Raw genomic sequence first — 17474 nt, forward strand, 5'->3', positions numbered from 1 at the left:
AGGGAAGTTGAAAAGTATTTACAGGAGGATGGTGGGTTCTATCTGTCCCATGATCCTCTCTGGTCTCCTGTGACTCAGCTTTGAAACATGTTACTGTGTGTGTGTGTGTGTGTGTGTGTGTGTGTGTGTGTGTGTGTGTGTGTGTGTGTGTGTGTGTGTGTGTGTGTGTGTGTGTGTGTGTGTGTGTGTGTGTGTGTTTGTGTCAAATGTGTCAGGTTTTGTATGTTGTTGATTCCTCCATAAGACCTGGATAACATGACACACACTGCATACATATGAATCTACCAGAACACCTCTCCTGTTGAACCTTATGTTCCTGTCTACATGTAAGTCCGTCACCACCCCCTTCATATTAACATCAGATTTGTTATAGATACCACAGAATATATGTTGTGCACATCCCCTCACCACCCCCTACTAACATCTCCATTCCCTTACCCCCCCCCCCCTCTCTCTCTCTCTCTCTCTCTCTCTCTCTCTCTCTCTCTCTCTCTCTCTCTCTCTCTCTCTCTCTCTCTCTCTCTCTCTCTCTCTCTCTCTCTCTCTCACATGCTTGTACTGTAAAGTATAGACTGGAACATCTAAAGCACAAGAACCCATCTATGGTCCCTGCATTTCCCCCAGCCACAACACTATATAGCAGATGCTACCATAAAAACCATCAATATTTGATATGCTCTCTGTCTCTCTTCCCCTCTCTGATACAGTATTTTGTATTCCCTGCTACACCACCAGTGCTCTTTTCCTGTCCTTTCAGTCAATACGTGTGTCATTCTGTTTATGAAGCATTAAGCATTTGAACGGGCCATGACGCTGGAGCAATGAACGCCTTAATGGAACAACAAGTCCTAGCATTGTAGCTGATGGAAGGATGATCTGTGTGTGTGTGTGTTTGTGTGTGTATGTGTATGTGCGTGTGTGCATGTGTGTGTGCATTTGTGTGTGTATGTGTGTGTGTGTTCGTGTTTGTGTGGTGTTTGTGTGTGTGTTCGTGTGGGTGTGTTTGTGTGTGTGTGTATTAGCAGGTGGCTAATTAGCCCGACTGGCTGTGTTTTCCCTGTGTTTAAATGAAAGGTTCGTTGGCTCTGCGGTGTGTCATAATTCTGCGTCGGCTCGTTTTAACTGCGCTGTAAATGCGTTGATTAATTTCATCAGGAATTAGACGCTGGGGTGGAAAAATAAAACGTATTTGCATAATAGAGGATGCAAATAGAATGAAGACATTAGACTAGCTGGGATAAATAAGAGAGGTAGACGGGAGTGTAGAGCCTAAGTGAACAGGATAAATAATTAAAACGTAATGCCACCAAAATGTCACCTCATTTGATTCCCTGTGTGGGTAAGGATACGGCTTTGCAGTCGAACATATTGATATTCACCTTTTGCCCTAGCACAGATCTGGCACATAGTACAAGTGGCTTGACCAAATTAAACATCCTAATCCCTTCAATCCACAAACTGCTTGTTACATTTCAGTCATTAACAGATTAAGTAAATAAGTAATAATCCAGGTTTAATCTTGATTAACCAAACATTATCTCTGGGAGATTCCCTGAACGGCCAACACCCAGTATGCAAAGACAGATACAGTCATACTCACACCGACCCACCCGTATAGTGGTCGTATGTTGGCCCATATGTAGTGGTATGTTACAATATAAAGCATGTCTCTTAAGGGCTGCCGTTATTAACCACCTAGAGGATTTAGTGGAGAGGGGCAACTCTCTCTCTCTCTCTCTCTGTGGGGTTTAATAGGTTGTGTACAGTATGTAGTTAGGGAGACATGGACACATTAAAGGGGAGGCCTTTATGCAGGTTGGAACAGTATGTCCAACAACATAGAACACAAATGATGTATGGGAAAATGTCAGCTACATTTAATTACATTTATAACCCAAAATGATAATATATGCAGTCACTGGGGCAACAATGTGTTACTAATTGGCAACCTTTTGTTTTCTCGTCGTCATTTTTAATATGTCAGACGAATGAATGTGAAATATTGTTGATGATTGTCCTTGTTTATGTATTCTTTAATGTGTGGGAGGTATTTTACTGTGTTTTACCGACCTCTCTGGTATTAACGACACACTGTGTCAAAGTGTCATCTTGCTAACTGTCTATTACCACACGTACTGTGTGGCCTTTCTAATAGACACTACAGTATACCAGTTATACAGCGGCTCCACTCCCTGGGGATCATCTCCACATTTCTTCAGTTTCTCCAGAGAGGTTATGATCTGAGGGGGTTGTGCTGAATCTGCGAGAACACAGTCGGAACAAAATGTGGGTGCTCTGTTATGCTCTATCATGAAGCCATGCACAATGAGGTCCAGAAACATATTGTTTTCAATAATTGATCAAACTTTAATTGACAACTCCATCCCTATTGACTAGTTCAGTCTCCAAATTCCCACCCAAAGTGTCAAGATGGTCTTATGTAAGTCATATAATCAATCTTTAAATTAATCTCTTCCCAAGCATAGGAGCTGTTCTAAATAATCTGTGCACCAATTGGGTTCTTTAACGCACCATATAAATATGTGGTGGGCTTGATGAAGCGTTGGCTCAGGGTAAGAAGGCTGACATACCAACAGAGGATTTATTAGCACCATCGTCATCATCCAGCCCAGGATATCATGAATGTTCAATGCTGCATTGTAAATCACTTTGAAGATCCTCAGTTCTAGTCCTACTGGGAGCTCTGTGGAGCACGCTTACTGTATGTAAATAATGGGGAGTGTCTATTCAACTAAACAAAGAAAAGGAAAAGGAAGAAACCAATTTATGATAACTAGTTGGCATCCATCTTGAGGGTGTAGACTGAGGGTAAGTACACTGTAATCCCAAACAGTTGTACTAGCTCATAAGTAATAAGGTCATAACAGTCAAATGTTGTTATGCAGTTGACCAAACTATAAAGTGTTGAGCTCTGTTGAGATTTATGCCACTTTAATTGAAGAGGGCTCAATATTTTATAGGTAATTTGTGTGGAACGCTCAAAAAGTTTAGGTAGTGTCATGACGTTATCGACGTCATGACGTTCTGGTGGGTGGGTCATCTCTCCCTCAGGAAAGCTGAGTCAGCCATCTTGAATTTGCCTTGATGCGGGGATGTTTGGGCCGCCCGTGTGGATGTGGAACACAGTTTAATTTGTTTTAATTTGTTTGCAATGCGCACTTTTATGCTGCCCGCTTGAAACCACCACCACCTCCGTTTTTATCATTAGTCTTATTGCCCTCGTTTTCTTAAGCGCCATCTTATCATCACCTCTGATTTGGTAAGTAACTCTAATGTTGTTTTTGTTGTTTTTTTTAAAATTGAATTTCGATAGTCTTAAATGTGGAACTGGGAATACATTTGTACAATGTGCACAGTGAATATTTGTTGTAAATAGTTTAAAAATCCAAGTAATTGTAACTTTAGAAGTTGTTAAATATGTGACAAATACGTTACTACACAACGGTGTAACGTTATCAGCGGGTTTCCTGGATGAACTACATTTCCCATAATGCATGTTTGCCCGGGACATTGACGGTGGAGGAAGGTCCATGAGTTTTCGCTGTTCGCCGGTAATGCAAGTGCGTACTGTGAGTATACTTATTTCAATAAGTGTCTGCCTTACACAGTAAATATTTTATGTTATCGAGCTGTGTGTACGTGTGTGCTAGCGTGAATTGAACAATGCTAAACAACATAATGTGAGTGTGTTATCATGATGCTAACCAGGCCTGTGTTTGTATTTCTTCCTAGACTCAAGTGTGTGGTTGTGAGATCATCTCAAAATCCTTTTAACAGTTCAGGTAGGATGTATTATGAAATAGTGTTACTAATGTAATACATTGCTAAAACCAAGTATAGAGTTTATTTGTTATAATTCATTGGTATTAGATTTAAAAGGTGATCGAATAGCTCCTGATTTGTAATGTCATTAATGCATTTCTTTTGAAGCAATGTTTAATTTTTTTTTACAAGTGAATAGGTTGGTTTACTTTTAAGTTTAAATTTCCCACGTATCTCGTTAAAGTTTTGACCAATGAGCTAACTTGTTAAGTTGTGGCCAATGGGAGAGTGGACTGGTTGCTGGGAAAGAAAAGAGAGGGAAAAGTTGAAAGAAGGGAGAGGAGAGACGTTAGTGGGGTTGGTGAAGGAAAAACAACCAAAGGAAACGATAAAGAGAGAACAAAACCATACCTACAGAGTTTTTTTAAGGGAAATCCTGATTTTATTTCTATAAGAGAGTGTTTATTATTTAGTTAAGAAAGACCAAGTGGAGACTGAAGCTGCCGTCGCATTGTGGAGACATTCAACATCCTAGAGGTTAGCCTAGCATCGTGCAAGACTTGGAGAGAATTGCTTGTGACGATCAGTTCGGGTTTCCAACGGATGTCTGTTGCTGCTACCGAGTACTGGCTGCATTGATAGCTGTGTTCGCTGTGGATCTTGTGAGTTCACCTGCACGGAACTACTATATTTTGCTGAGGCATTATCTACAAGTAGTGAGTAACTACAAATGTGGGGTGGACTTCGGGACTTTATGTATGTCGTCATTTTTTTTATGAGCTCCAACGCGCGCCCAGGGTTTAAGCAAGCTTGCAAATAATTTGGACATGGGTTGTGGAAAAATCATTGGGGTTTATAATTTTTATTTCTTTTGATGTGATACATTGAACATTTGATTAATATAGATTTTGAACCTTATGTCTGTTGTATTGGTGGAGTCATTTACTGTTTCAGTTTCATTTAATGCATGGGAAAGCATATCCTTATAACAATAACCAAGTCTATAATCATTCTATCTGAAGTTAATACCCTATTTGTCGTTCACCCTAGCAAGTTTACAATAGGGATTCTTATTGGAGATGTCCTTCTCACCTAATATTCCATGCTGTTCAGATATTCTAAATAAGGTAATATCGTGAGAGTCAAATTCGAGCCTGGTGAGAGGGTTACACTAATAATTGGTTTTATTTTATGTGTTTCCACAGTCATTCTTTTGCTATTTCTCTAAATGTTTTTTATCTCAACTGTGGGGTCAACAGTTGATCACTTGAACCCTTTATTAATACTTTGTTAAATACAAAGAACAACAACAGAAATAGCAGATCTATAAGCACACAACTTTGATGCTTTGCTTGTTAATAACTAACTTGCTTATCTTTTAACATTTTCATTTTTACTATAATTAGTGTACCATGAATGTTTTTGATATTTGTGTAATTATTATTGTAATGGATATTTTTTGTCCATGTAGGAACAACGTGATGTAAATATGAGACGGGCCCTCGTCCTTCGTGCACTTCCTGTGTACCTGCGTGAAGATGCCTCCAAGTTTTTCAGGACCTGTAATGTAAGTGTACTGGCCTCACTATCAATCCCTTTGCTTAGCTATTCAGTCAGCTTAAACATGACATCACTCAAAGAACTCTAGGAGAACCAGAGGGGCATTCCAGAAAGCAGGTTATGTGAAAACCATCAGTATAGCCAATTGTATTTTTTCCAACAACGTAATTTCAAAGTCCGTGTTTCTAGTTTGTCGCCGCATTGAGTATGAGATAAAGTGTTTTTATATTTCATTTTCAGCCGATTTAAATAAAACAAAATAGCCTAAAATAAAACATTGAACAACATTCAACCACTTCCTTAAAGGCTAATATAAAATAAAGTGATGTTAAATTCAAAATGAAAAGACGACTGCATCTGAAACTCTGTCAGTGATTTATGTAACAGCCGCAGCCAGAAAATGTCTGCTTCCTGTTTTCTCCCGTTGCCATGGTGAATAACCGTATCGGAGCTCCATTGATGATGGCTTTTTACTAGTCGTCAGGCACAAGCTCAACTCCGAGTTAACGTACTCTGAGTCAACTTACCTAACTCAGATCAGCTGTTCTGTAACTGAAAACTCAGTTTCACTTCACAGGGTAAGTTAACTCTGAGTTCAGGGTTAGGCTCAGTTTGTTGAACCTCCTTTCTGGAATAGCCCCCAGGACCTGTTTATGAAGTTTCCTTGAGTTGTTATTCTGCAAACTGACATGTAGAAATTACATAAATGAAAAGGTAAGTATAAAGAATTCCACTAAACAAAAAGTATGCTTACAGGTAGGTGTGAAACTAACATAAAATAATAAGCATGTGTAAAGAAAATAGTTTAAACATGTAGCTTAGTTGCAGTCTAAGTGCAAAGTGACCGTAATGTCTAGACATCATTAGCATGATTTGTATCCTTGAGGGGCTGAACTCATTTTTGTATTATTTGTGTTTTATAGTCAGCAGATGGTCCAGACCTCACTGACACTCCGGTGGCTCTCCTGACAGTTGTCACTGATGATACTACTGATGCGGCCCTCTTCAGCCCTGAGAGCATCTGTATTGTCGTGGAAGATGAAATACTTGTGAGTGGTCCCACAAACCTGGCTGACTCATTTCTCCTGCTCTTTGGGAATGTCTATGCACTAGACCTACAGTACCCATAGAATCTCGAGCTTACATTCACATTTATCCAAAAAGTTGTGATGTGTCTTGAGGACAACAAACCACTGAAAGGGCGTCTACTGACACTGAAGAATGATTTGTTCAATGAGTGAATCACTCAGAATGGACTATTTGTTGAGCTGAGTATTGAGGATGTTTTTTGTTTTTTTCCCCTCTTTACAAATGTAATAATTTGCCTCTTCTACCTCATGTTTAATATGTTACACTGTTTGCCTCTTCTACCTCAGATTTAATACATGGATTGTTAATAGATAAATATCACAACATTGACGTATTGCCAAGCCCAAGTTTTTGTACTGTACTTGTGGGAAACGACTGTTGAATTCATGCACTATACATGTTTAATGTTGTGTGACCTAATGCTTACCTTGATGTTGCCAGTTGAAGTACGGCACAGTAGAAACCAGTACTTTTATTTGAATGTTTTATTTTTAAAAAGTGAGTTGCAGCCTTCAAGGTACAGTAAGTGCCAAAACGTTTTAAATGGCTCCACATTCTAATAGTTGTCATTGCTGTTGAGGATGGATTATAATTAGAATCTTATTGAATTTTATCATGAAGCCTTTGTGAGTTTTTATCATAATGTTTACTGAATAATGTGATATGGAGACCCAAAAAACTGAATCTACCCTCTGTAGCAATGAACACTATCAGAATGTGGAACTATTAACACTTAATGTACTTTAAAACACATTTTGTTTTTATGGAGTCATATCCTTTTCCTTTTTTGTTTTAATTTATGACAAGCACTTTGTTTTGACTGAGCTCCTTTTGATTCGTGCCTTTTTAAAAGCACATTGTGTTGAATAAAAAAAAAGTTAAATTGTCACTGTGGTGTCACTTTCATGTTTTCTAACATTATTCGCTGATTATAATTGTGTAATGGACCGACATCAGTATTTCAGTTTAGAATTAATTTTGATTGCATGTCCCACATTATGAGTTGAAGAATATTGAAAATGTTGAGTGTATTTCACACATTATATGAGTTGAAGAATATTTAAAATTTTGAGTGTATTTCCCACATTATATGAGTTGAAAAATATTCAAAATTTGGAGTGAATTACTCCCTAATTATAAGTTGAGGAATATCAATATTTATAAGATAACATTGAGATAATTTAAGGCAACTGTAAATGTAATTTTTATTTTATGTAAACTTAAAACATTTAAAAACATCACTAAAATATTTTTGTGTAATCTGTTACAAAATAATTTTTGAGTTATGTGAATTTATTAGGGTTTACAGTGTATTGCTGTGGGTATAAGCTAGTCCCTGGCGAGAGAGGACACTGTGGAGTCAAAACAAACTATATCTGATGCTTATGTTCCCTCAGACTGACTGACTGGTAGTGTAGAAGTGTAGAAAAGAGGGGGCCAGCTTCATAAGGAAAGAAAGGAAGAGAGTGCAGAGGGAAATAGAGAAGAAATGGTAGAAAGGTAGATTGGTAAAAAGAAAAGGTAGAAAGGTAGATTGGTAAAAAGAAAAGGTAGAAAGGTAGATTGGTAAAAAGAAAAGGTAGAAAGGTAGATTGGTAAAAAGAAAAGGTAGAAAGGTAGATTGGTAAAAAGAAAAGTGAGGTACACGAGACAGGTAGGTAGGTCCAAGGGGTGTGAGTACGGTGGCACTATGTGACTAATTTATTCAAAATGCTCCTTCTCGGCACGCTGCTTGGTCCTTGTTTGGTGGGATCTTCTGTCACGTTCGTTGAATGACGGGTCAGACCAAGGCGCAGCATGATATACGTACATGTTTATTGAACTATAAACACACGACAAAACAACAAAGGAAACGAAACGTGAAGTCCTAAGGTAGAACATACAACAAGATCCCACAACTACACAGTGCCAATAGGCTGCCTAAGTATGATCCATAATCAGAGACAACGAGCGACAGCTGCCTCTGATTGGGAACCACACCGGCCAACATAGATCTATACATACTAGAATACAACATAGAAAAAGTACAACAAGGAATATACACACCCTGACTCAACATATAAGCGTCCCCTGAGTCAGGGCGTGACAATTGCAAAATGTGTGTAAAGCAGAAAATGTGTTTAGACTTTTGGAGACTTGAGAAGAGGTTTTGCTCTCTGTGTGTCAGTTTAAATAATTGTGCTGTGCATTTCATTTTAGTGTGTTAGCAATTGAAAAAAACTGTAATAATTTATTAATAACATCTTGTATGTGTCAGCAGTCAGCCACAGTAACGGGTTCCACAATGGTCAGTTTAGTTTACCGATAAACAAAGTGGAATCACTGGATTATAAGAAGGAATTTATTAATACTTTTTTTGAAAATAAACATTGTAGACTTAAGGGTATTTTACAGTACACTTAACAGATAGTGCCCAGGTTTTTTTCCCCCAACACCACTTGCCATCAATTTGTATAGCAGACCCTCATGCCAAATTGAGTCAAAAGCTTTTTTGAAATCAACAAAGCATGAGAGGACTTTGCCTTTGTTTTGGTTTGTTTCTTTGTCAATTAGGGTATGCAGGGTGAATACGTGGTGTGTCGTACGGTAATTTGGTAAAAAGCCAATTTGAAATTTGCTCAGTACATTGTTTTCACTGAGGAAATGTACGAGTCTGCTGTTAATGATAATGCAGATGATTTTTCCAAGGTTGCTGTTGACGCATATCCCACGGTAGTTATTGGGGTCAAATTTGTCTCCACTTTTGTGGATTGGGGTGATCAGTCCTTGGTTCCAAATACTGGGGAATATGCCAGAGCTGAGGATGATGTTAAAGAGTTTGAGTATAGCCAATTGGAATTTGTGGTCTGTATATTTTATCATTTAATTTAGGATACCATCAACCTCACAGGCCTTTTTGGGTTGGAGGGTTTGTATTTTGTCCTGTAGTTCATTCAACATATTTGGAGAATCCAGTGGGTTCTGGTAGTCTTTAATAGTTGATTCTAAGATTTGTATTTCATCATGTATATGTTTTTGCTGTTTGTTCTTTGTTCTTGTTATAGGGCCAAAAAGATTGGAGAAGTGGTTTATCCATACATCTCCATTTTGGATAGATAACTCTTTGTGTTGTTGTTTGTTTAGTGTTTTCCAATTTTCCCAGAAATGGTTAGATTCTATGGATTCTTCAAATACATTTAGCTGATTTCTGACGTGCTGTTCCTTTTTTTTCCGTAGTGTATTTCTGTATTGTTTTAGTGATTCACCATAGTGAAGGCATAGGCTCAGGTTTTCTGGGTCTCTATGTTTTTAGTTGGCTAGGTTTCTCCATTTCTTTCTTAGGTTTTTGCATTCTTCATCAAACCATTTGTCATTGTTTTTAAACTGTCTGCTTGACATTTTTACATTTGATAGGGAAGCTGAGAGGTCAAATATACTGTTTAGGTTTTCTGCTGCCAAGTTTACACCTTCACAATTACAGTGAAACATTTAGTCCAGGAAATTGTCTAGAAGGGATTGAATTTGTTGTTGCCTAATAGATTTCCACATTACTTCCTTCCATCTATAGCATTTCTTGATATTATTCAGTTCCTTTGGCTTTGATGCCTCATGATTGAGCATAGCTCTGTTCAAGTAGATTGTGATTTTGCTGTGAAATGATTGGGGTATCAGTGGACTGACTGAGAATGCTCTAAGAGACTCTGGTTTGAGGTCAGTAATAAAGTAGTCCACAGTACTACTGCCAAGACATGAGCTATATGTGTACCTACCCTAGGAGTCCCCTCGAAGCCTGCCATTGACTATGTACATACCCAGCGTCCGACAGAGCTGCAGTAGTTGTGACCCGTTTTTGTTGGTTATGTTGTCATAGTTGTGTCTAGGGGGGCATATGGGGTAGGGAATGCTGTCACCTCCAGGTAGGTGTTTGTCCCCCTGTGTGCTGAGGGTGTCAGGTTCTTGTCCAGTTCTGGCATTTAGGTCGCCACAGACTAGTACATTCCCCTGGGCCTGGAAATAGTTGATCTCCCCCTTTAGGATGGAGAAGCTGTCATCGTTAAAGTATGGGGATTCAATTGGGAGGATATAGGTAGCTCACATAAGGAAATGTTTCTCTGTTGAGATCATTTCCTTATTAATTTCTAGCCAGATGTAAAAAAAATCCTGTTTTGACTAATTTAATAGAGTGGGTTAGGTCTGCTCTATACTAAATTAGCCTACCCCTTGAGTCTCTTCCCTGTTTCACACATGGTAGTTTAGTGGATGGGACTACCAGCTCTCTGTAACCTAGTGGGCAACCAGTTGGTCCATCTCCTTTGTACCATGTTTCTTGTAGGATGACAATATATGTTTTTCCAATTTATTTGATGAAGTCTGGGCTCCTGCTCTTTAGGCCAAAGGCAGATGACCTCAGACCTTGTATATTCGCTGGCTGGAGGAGGGAAGTGAAATGGTGCATCTCCTCTGATCAATAATAATACTCACCTTGAGAGACTCCACAGCCTGTTGGAGCTCCTTCAGCACCTTCTCTCTCTCCTGGACTCTCTGCTGGACCTTCTGCTGACTCATCCCCAGCTGACTCTGTGGAGAAACACTCTTCATTGAGCTATCAAGCTTCATGTGTCCAATAGTTCACTAGTCACCACAGCACACAGTTGATTGAATGATTATAGTTCTTACAGTACATGACATGTATCAGGTGACTGAACGTGGACTCATAAAAGGGCATTCAGAATGATAATTGAGTTTGACTTTAGAAAAAGCTGATCGATTTAGATAATGTATGATGATCATATTTATTCTGCTGTGGGTCGATTTCAATTCAATAACTATGTTTCTTTCTCTCTCTCATTCAAACAGCCTTCCTACTTAATCTTGAAATATAATGTTTATCAGAGAGTCACCAACCAGTTGTTCTGGTCTAACCTGTTTCTCAGTCCTCTCTGCTGCAGCTGACACTGTATCATGGCCTTTATGTTCATCCATCACACACTGAAAACAGATACACTGTTGATCGGTACGACAGTAAACCTCCAGCAGTTTGTCATGATGAGAACAGATCTTCTCCTGTAGTTGTGTGGTGGCTTTGACCAGCTTGTGCTTCTTGAAACCAGGAGATTCATAGTGAGGTTGGAGGTGAGTCTCACAGTAAGACACCAGACACACCAGACAGGACATGTGGGCTTTCTGCTTTCTGGTCCCAGTGCAGAAATCACACACCACATCTCCAGGTCCAGCATAGCACAGAGCAGGGGGAGCAGCCTGGAGTCCTGTCTTCTTCAGTTTCTCCACCACCTCAGCCAACATGTTATTTTTCCTCAGAGTAGGCCTTGGAGTGAAGGTCTGCTTGCACTGAGGACAGCTGTAGATGCCCTGATAATCCTGATCCCAGTAGCCCTCAATAAAGCTTCTACAGTAACTGTGTCCACAAGGAATAGCCGGCTCCTTCAGTAGATCCAGACAGACAGAACAACAGAACTGGTCCTGGTCCAGCAGAACTCCCTGCTGAGCCATTTGGACTATTGTTGTTCACACTCACACAGACAGACGATAGAAAGACAGATCAGTTTTCTTTCCTCCAGAAGATAGTTTGTGGGAGGGGGAGGGACTTCCTGGTTCTGCTAGATGGAGTTAGAGAGAGGGAGGAAGGGGGAGAGAGAGAGAGAAATATAACGAGAGAGGGAGAAAGTATGTGTGTGTGTGTGTGTTTGTGTGTGTGTGTGTGTGTGTGTGTCTGTGTGTCTGTGAGTCTGTGTGTCTGTGTGCGTGTGCGTCTGTGTCTGTGTCTGTGTCTGCTCTCAAACATTAGAACAACACCAACATCTGTTTACGGAGAGCAATAAAAATACTGTCTCAGTGCCTGCGTTATAATCTGTATTATTGTTCTTTTTCGAGATCTAAATATAAGGCATAATCGTTCTTTGTTTGAGATAATGTGATGTTCTTTTCTGGTCTGGGTTTATAGGCAAAAGTGGAAAACAACTCATTATTCATTCTAAACGCACAGAGTAAAACAGTCCATGAAATGCAGATTGCATTAATCATTAATCACACACACACACACACACACACCCACACATATGCGCACACACGGACACACACACACACACACACACATGCACGCACACACACGCACACACACACACACACACACACACACACACACACACACAAATGACTTCTCCTGGGGTTGGAGACAGAGGGAATCGTCCAGGTTGTTCCTCTCTGTCTTTCTTTCTCCTTCAGTTTCTAATCCTCTATCTCTTTTAACTATTTCATACTCCCACAGTCTCAATATCAGCCTCTCAGTCTGTCTGCACTCTCTCACCCTCTCTCTCTCTCTCTCTCTCTCTCTCTCTTCCTATCAGTCTGTATCTCTTTGTCTCTATCTCTCCTTACCTCTTTGCAGTTCTCTCTCCTGGTGTTTGAACAGACAGTATATGACAGAGAGCAGACCTAAACTATTAACTAGAGATTTAATCTGTCAGGATTGTCTTTTCCTCTTCTCCCCACAGGCAACAGGAAAGGCCTACTGCTTATGCCATGCTGCCAGACTCAACAATTACATTCTCATTCAGCTCGGTCTGGATTTTCTGTTTAATCAATACCAAATTGCACCTGAACCTGTCAAGCAAATACCATCCTTCTCAGGCTTTTACAAGAGGCCAAACCTACAGAACCACAACCGCTGTCACAGAGGACTGGGATGGAATCAAAGATGTGTCCTTTTGGGGTGACCTTGTGAACCTCTGCCAAGAGTGTGCAAAGCTGTCATCAAGGCAAAGGGTGGCTATTTGAAAAATCTCAACTATAAAATATACTTTGATTTGTTTAAAAAAATGTTGGTTACTACATGATTCCATATGTGTTATTTCATAGTTTTGATGTCTTCACAATTATTATATAATGTAAAAAATAGCAAAAATAAAGAATAACCCTTGAATGAGTAGGTGTGTCCAAACTTTTGACTGGTACTGTATATTATGGATTTTATCCCTGAGAGGCTTCCTTCCTCTAGAATCATCTGAATATAGAAGCTTATCAAGAGGAAGGTGTTGCCCTCTTTCCTGAATTTATATTACGGTAATGAAATATTTCTAAAACATTCCAGGGGGGAATTATTTGGACATGACTTATGAAGTATATGTGTATAGAGAGAGAGGTTATACCATCTCCCTAGTCCTTATCATTTTGATTTATACATTCCTAGATCAGGGCTAGTCTTTGAGCATGGTCAAACTTAGACCGACAGAACAGCTTTTGGGTTGAGGTAATAAGGCCTTGAAACCTTGAAATCTTATCAAACGTTTTCTGGATGTTTAGATGTTCCCATGGCCGCCTGCTTCTCATCTTACTCTCACACACACTTCTACAGTAAACACACAACACACACACACTGATGCTCACTCCTACACACACAACCCACAAACACACACACACTGATGCTCACACCTACACACACACAACCCACAAACACACAAAAGCACTGAAGCTCATGGACCATATTGAACTAATAAATATTTCAGAAAATCATTCCAGCACACCTACTGTGTGAGCTGTGTGTTGAGCAAGACTCACACAAATGCACACATTCATGCATATTATGTTACGGGAATTTTGCAACCCTAACTGCGCCAAATCACTGATTTCTACATGTCAAATCAAATCAATCAAATCAAAATGTATTTGACACATGCACCAAATACAACAGGTGTAAATGCTTCCGTGAAATGCTTACTTACAAGCCCTTTCTCAACAATGCAGAACTAAAAAGTAAGGAAAACAAATACCGTTTTTTACAATCACTTTGGCACTAATTTCAGAACCTTGACGTCATTTTTCAAAACTCTAGACACAAAACTCAAAACGGTCATCACTTGTAACACAGGCTGCCCAATGTTCAAAACATTGCATTGTGCATTCATATCTTTAAAGAAATCTTGCACTTGCACAATCATTGGTTCAAAAATATTGTGAAATACCAATGAAACGTTAATTTAGATCACCCACACACAAGCAACCGATAGTTTCACTGTGTCATTGTTTGTACAATCATTAAATATTGTAGTACAAAATAGGTGATACATGTTTCATTATGGTACTACATGTAAATACATCCCTGTAAAAGTATTGAAGTAGTAGAGAGAATACTACAGACAGTGGAATCATTGAACAAAATCTGAAATATATTGATGAAAAACAATACAGTACTGTAAAACATCAAATGCAGTGTTCCTCATCTTGCTTGCTTGTACTGTAAAAAGCAAAACATAGGAGTGATTACTGTACTTCTACATTTTCATCAACTCTGTCTTGTGGATTTGGCCACAGATTCTCATCTACATCACAATGGATGTTTTCATTAGCCAAACATCTTGGAAAAAACCTTCGGGCATGGCGAATCCAGGCCTGACACTGGTCTGCCGTGATGTCATTGCGTCATCCATGGCCTGGAGAAGAGTGACTTGTTCATGAGGGCGCCTATCATAAACCTTCCATCTCCATGTGGAGAAAAATTCCTCAATCGGGTTAAGGAAAGGAGAGTGTGGGGGTAAATACAGGGTGGTAAATTGTGCATGGGCCTGAAACCATGCTTGCGCCATATGAGCATGGTGGAACCTGACATTATCCCACACAATGACATAGGTCACGCCATCAGCTCTACAGACCTGATCGAGCTCATCAAGGAAGGTTACAAGGAGAGCTGTATTATATGATCCAATACGAGGTCTGCGTCCCACCACACCATCTTCTGATATAGCCGCACACATGGTAATGTTGGCCCCACGTTGTCCAGGTACTTGGATGGTTGCCCGCTGGCCAATGATATTCCGACCTCTCCTCCTTGTCTTGGCCAGGTTAAAGCCTGCCTCTTCCAAATATATGAATTTGTGATGGTTGTCATCAGCATCCAGCTCCATCACCCTCTAAAAATACATTTTGGAAAGAGATTTACTGATTACTGTCCAATGTAGAATTATTAGGGAATTTTATTACAACAGCCATCTTGAAACTGAACATACCTGAACATACTCAGTCCTCATTTGCTTCACTCTGTCTGCATTTCTTTCAAAAGGCACACGGTATAGTTGTTTTAAAGACACCTGGTGCCTTTTCAGCATGCGTGCAATAGTCGGCAAACTTATGGATTCCACATTGTTAAACATGTCTTCATTGTCCAAGATATGCTGCCGAATTTCTGTAAGGCGAATATCATTTCTGGCCCGAACCAAATCGACCACAGCCTGCTGTTGTTGGTCAGTCAGAATTTTGCCTCTGCCTCCCCTATTTGGCCTAGTCTCAATTCTACAGGGAACATTACAGTAAGAGACACTTGGTCACGTCACCTACTCTGTGATACACATTGGTATGCAGTTATTTGACAATTGAGAGTAGCATAATGTTTAGTGCATGCTGACGACTTACCGGTTCTCATTGTGGAAAGTTCTGATTATTGAGGCCACGGTTTACCTTCTGAGGTTTGGTTGTATCATTGTAGCCGCCTCAGTCATTGTCATGCCATGATTTATGACATGGTCTACAACTATTGCTCGGATTTCATTGGACACTCTTTGCTGTTGCTGCCGCTGTCTTGGTCCGTGGCCTTGTCCTCTACCACGTTCCCCCAAACCTCTCAAACGAGGCCCACGACCACCTCTCAGAAGGGGTGCTTGTCCCCTGACATTCCTTTGACCAACACGTCTTCCTCGTCTTCCTCCCACCACTGCTTGACCTCTATTGTGACCTGGATCACCTGCCGGCTCCATGTTACAGTACGTATCGCTATGTTGTTGCAAGTGGATCCCAATCAATTCTTTATATACTCGTTCCACAATGTGAACTCAATCATCAGTAACGAGTTGGCAGAATTGGACAAGCAATTACAAGGGCCTGCATCCATACAGTGCAGTACTGTCAATACTGTAAATAGTCTGAAAAGGTGGTACATGGGACCATAGAAACGGTGTCTGATAAAGAATGATGATTAAATATTACATCCATAGATAATGTAGTCTAATTGGTTCACGCTCCACGCTAATTGGTGACAATGAATCTCGTTATCTTGAAACTTTCATGATCTAAACATGGAATGTTGTTTGTCTGTTTCCATACAACTATGCATAAAGAGTAATGCAACAGTTACTTATCATTTTGAGCAGTTGTATCAATTGATAGTTGGATCATTGTAATGAAATGAATAGACACTCATCTGAAATGTAATGTGTGAATTGCCTTTTGAAATAGTAGTACTTTGATGTTAAGTTGTGTAATTTTGAATAGGTGATTTTTGTTAAATGAACAAATGATCATAGTTGTATGTGTATTGTATCCAAGCAATTGAAAAAAGTGTTAGAGTTTTGAAAAATGTGCATTTTGATCATTGGTTGTGAGTTTTGTGTCTAGAGTTTTGAAAAATGACGTCAAGGTTCTGAAATTAGTGCCAAACTGATTGTACAAAACTGTTAGAAATAGACATAAAATAAAATAGACATAAAATAAAATGTACATAAAATAAAATAGTAACACATTAAAACAATTATAACAAGGCTATATAGTGTACAAGGAGTAGCGGTACTGAGTCAATGTGTAGGGGTACGAGGTAGTGGAGGTAGTGGAGGTAATATGTATACGTAGGTAGGGGTAAAAGTGATCAGGCAACTAGGATAGATAATAAACAGAGTATCTGAAGCGTATGTGAAGAGTGTGAAAGAGTGTTTATGTGTGATTGTGTGTGTGGCACCAGTATGCATGTGTGTGTGTGTGTTTTGTGTGTGAGCGTAAGTAGTGTGTGAGTGTGTGTCTGAGTGTGTGTTGAATGTGTGTCTGAGTGTGTGTGTGTGCATGTGCGTGTGTGTGTGTGTGTTGGAGTGTCAGTGTAGTATGTGTGAGTGTGTGGGTAGAGTCCAGTGAACATGCATTAAACTAGTGCAAGAATGTCAGTAAAAAAAAGAAAAAAGGGTTTAAATGCAAGCAGGCTTGGGGGTAGAAACTGTTCAGGAGCCTTTTGGTCCCAGACTTGGCACTCAGGTACCGTTTGTTGTGCGGTAGCAGATAGAACAGTCTAT

At 39.7% G+C, this 17474-nt stretch overlaps 1 long non-coding RNA gene across 3 annotated transcripts; it reads left to right on the plus strand.

Moving 5' to 3' along the window:
- The first annotated feature begins 3783 nt into the window (after positions 1-3783).
- On the plus strand, positions 3784-7115 carry LOC311114362. Of its 3 annotated transcripts, none has more exons than XR_014611095.1 (3): positions 3784-3803; positions 5255-5350; positions 6267-7115. It is a non-coding gene; the product is annotated as an uncharacterized lncRNA (long non-coding RNA). The 3 variants fall into 3 exon arrangements; XR_014611096.1 differs by lacking the exon at positions 3784-3803 and adding an exon at positions 4442-4499; XR_014611097.1 differs by lacking the exon at positions 3784-3803 and adding an exon at positions 4884-4910.
- Positions 7116-17474: the final 10359 nt, after the last annotated feature.

This window comes from Coregonus lavaretus, assembly GCF_964263955.1.
Source record: "Coregonus lavaretus genome assembly, contig: HAP1_SCAFFOLD_5548, whole genome shotgun sequence".
Lineage (NCBI taxonomy): Eukaryota > Metazoa > Chordata > Actinopteri > Salmoniformes > Salmonidae > Coregonus > Coregonus lavaretus.